The sequence below is a fragment of the Cebus imitator genome, unplaced genomic scaffold (assembly GCF_001604975.1).
Source record: "Cebus imitator isolate Cc_AM_T3 unplaced genomic scaffold, Cebus_imitator-1.0 Scaffold110, whole genome shotgun sequence".
NCBI lineage: Eukaryota > Metazoa > Chordata > Mammalia > Primates > Cebidae > Cebus > Cebus imitator.
The window spans coordinates 3,257,941-3,261,730 of NW_016107425.1; positions in this window are offsets into that span (position 1 = coordinate 3,257,941).

Here is a 3,790-nt window from a genome sequence, read left to right on the forward strand (position 1 = left end):
AGTCTTTCAATTTTAAATAACTAAAATCTGTATTTAATTCAGCTACTTATAGTCATTTAGCAGATGATTAAACGACTACCAAATCATAAATATTACTGCTAATTCCTGAATAATTTAGCTTTTGTCCTGCTGACACTTCTAATATATAAACCAGCCATATTCTTAAAGACCTTTTCCCTTTCTAAATAATTAAGTCAACAAAATACTCCTTGGGCAGTGTTCATTTTGAGACTCTTCAAGACATCTGCTTCCTTCCTTCCATCCTTCCTTCTTCCCTCCCTCCCTTCCACCTTTCCTTCGTTCCTTCCTTTTTTTTTTTTTTTTTTTTTTTTTTCAATTGTCTTCTAAGTCCGTATCTAAAACTCTTGGGGCTAGAGCCCAAGGTCTCTCAAATCAGACTGCTCCAACTCACCACTTTCCAAACTTTATGACAAGTTACTTAACCTTACTGTGTTTCTGTTTACGCAACCGTATAAAATAATAGTATCTATCCCATCTCATGAAGTAAATTTCTTAGACCAGTGAAAGCTCATCATATAGTAAGTAGTTATTATTACACGTGATCAATATTATAAAAGTGAAATATACTCCACTGAACACTTGCAACTCCATCAGTCCATCGGAGTGGCAAACTGCCTACATGCATAGTTCTGTTTGATGACACCCATTGTCAGAAAATCACTAAGTATGTATACCATTGTCATAGGCAAGAGAATAGGCCATACAGAGAAAATCTCTAAGGTGATTTCTGCATGACCGTTGTTACTGGAAGTTGAGTAGCAGAACGTTATTCTCTCTCATAGAGAAACTCGGTTTGGGGGTTTCCCATAAACTAGAGTAATATCTGGTTAATTCCAAACCCAGTCAAGTTCAGTCCTCTCAGATGTGTTTGAATGCAGAGTCCTTTATTATTATTATTATTATTTTGAGATAGAGTCTTGCTCTGTCACCAGGCTGGAGTGCAGTGGTGCGATCTCGGCTCACTGCAACCTCCGCCTCCCAGGTTCAAGCAATTCTCCTGCCTCAGCCTCCCAAGTAGCTGGGACTGCAGGCACGCGCCACCACGCCCAGCTAATTTTTTTATTTTTAGTAGAGACTGGGTTTCACCACGTTGGCCAGGATGGTCTCGATTTCTTGACCTCGTGATCTGCCTGCCTCGACCTCCCAAAGTGCTGGGATTACAAGTGTAAGCCACTGCGCCCGGCCTATTATTTTTTAATCTTGGGTTTCTTCTCCTTTATTCCAGCCTCCCCCAGTAGATGTCCCCACGTATATGGAAGTAGTTAAGGAAGACCAACAGAAGCCGACTCCACGGGGAACACATCAAAATGATTCCCTGTCCATTATCTAGAAACTTGCTGAGCTGATTGAACCCCACAAAGTTTTCAGATCTTTGTTCCTCCCCTTCCTCCTGTGCGCAAGGACCTTGGAGTGTGCCGGCATTCAGTAACAGTTTTGTTACCAGGTTCGAGCGGTACTGCAGAAGATCAAACCTGTACCTTAATTTAAGCTCATGTTTTCCACAAACCCAGCTCCAAAGTATACTAGTAACACGCTTCAAAGATACTCCTTTGAATTTTTACTTCCACAGCGATATGCCTTATGACCTAATTACCATTATTATTCTGAGCCAAAAAAAGACAAATTGCTTTATTTGGTAATAGAGAGGAAAAAAATCCTGAGCTAGAAAGGCCTCCTGACATGTCATAGCAATAAATTGAAAGAAAATATCCATGTTCCCCTAAAGAAGACAGAGATCAGCAGAAATCTTTTGTAATGGGCAGCACATGATGTGGAAAAATTCTCTTTAATTTTTTTTTTATCCATTTTGTTTGTTTGTTTGTGTTGGAGACAGAGTTTGCTCTGTTGCCCAGGCTGTAGTGCAGTGGTGCAATCTCAGCTCACTGCAACCTCAAACTCCTGGGCTCAAATGATCCTCCCCACTCAGCATCCCAAGTAGCTGGGACTGCAGGCATGGCTCACCATGCCCAGCTAATTTTTGAATTTTTTGCAGAGATGTGGTCTCCTTATGTTGCCTAGGCTGGTCTCAGACCTGAAGCAATCGATCCCCCCCACCTCAGTCTCCCAAAGTGCTGGGATTACAGGCGTGAGCTTTAACTTTTTTATTCTAATAAACTTCCAGCGCTCCAAGAATCAAACCCTTGCTTGTGACAGGTTGGAGGTTATGTAGGAGTTTTATATGTCTAAAGTTAATAACAGTCTGCAGAGAGTATATTTAACTATGTGTAAACATCTTGTGTGGAAAAACAGAATAGGCCCGATGTTAGACCCAGCTGGAGAGGATCAGAATGTTCTAACTGAAAACTGCAGGACAGCCAAATGTCCAGCTGCCTCTTCTTTAGGAGTTTACCAGTGTAGGCAACGCCACCTGAATGACTTTCTGGGCTTTTCTGAGTATCCAGGCTCACCGAGAGTTTGATTTTTTTTTTTTTCTCAAAAGTTCTGTAAAGCTTATGGTCCAACGTTTATATTCTAACATTTTATTTTAATACAGAATACGTAATCAAGTGTTAAAGTAGTCTTTTCTCACTACACAGTAGCTCTCTCTTCAGCAGGGTCATTGATAATATACTTTGAATATCCAGTACCTCCACAAAAATCCTAGGTACTAACAGACTGAATGTTTGTGGCACACCCAAAACTCATATGTTGAAATCCTAACCTCCGATGCGATGGTATTAGGAGGTGGGGCCTTTGGGAACTAATTAGGTCATGAGGGTGGCTACCTCATGAATGAGATTAGTGCCCTTATTAAAGGAACCCCAGAGAGCTCTTTTGCCCTTTTTCTTCCACAAGAGGATATAATACTGAAGAGGGTACTCACCAGAACCTAGCCATGCTGGCACCTGATCTTGGACTTTCAGCCTCCCAGATTCTGAGAAAGAAGTTTCTGTTGTTGGGCCGGGCTCGGTGGCTCACGCCTGTAATCTCAGCACTTTGGGAGGCCAAGGCGGGCAAATCACGAGGTGATGGTGAAACCCTGTCTCTACTAAAAGTACAAAATATTAGCCAGGCGTGGTGGTGGGTGCCTGTAGTCCCAGCTACTCGGGAGGCTGAGGCAGGAGAATTGCTTGAAACCGGAAAACGGAAGTGGCAGTGAGCCGGGATCGCGCCACTGCACTCCAGCCTGGCGATAGAGCGAGACTGTGTCTCAAAACAAAAAAGTTTCTGTTGTTGATAGGCCACCCGGTTTATGGAACTTTTTGTAGCAGCCCAAACTGACTAAGACAGGCACAGAGCCCCCTAACACTGTCGACGTGACTGAGTGATGATGATTCAGGAACAAAACATGAATGTCACACTCAGTTCAGACCACCCTTTTCTCACTGCCACATATCAAAGTACAAACAAAACATGTGCTTAATCATGTAAAATACATTTAAATATTTTGATTCATTGATTGTATTATTCTAGGGTGTTAGAGAGATTTCTTAGCCAGGTGACCTGTTTCCATTCCTAACTCTACAAATTATCTGTGTGACCTTGGGCAAATTACTTACCCTCTCTGTGTTATAGATGTTAGTCCATTTAGTCATTTAACAAATCTTTCATTATGGCTTGATTTGTACAGAGTGTGGTGCTGGAAATGGATACAGAAGTGACCAAGATTTCCCTACAGCTGTCTTCCAACTCTCCTATTGCAGGCTTCATTTCCACAATTTTATTTTCTATTTTGAAAAGCTTTTCTTTTGTTGTTCTCTGAATATTCCTTCTTTAATATCATCTTATCGCTCTGGGCATATGGATGCAGCCTTTTTTTTTTTTTTTA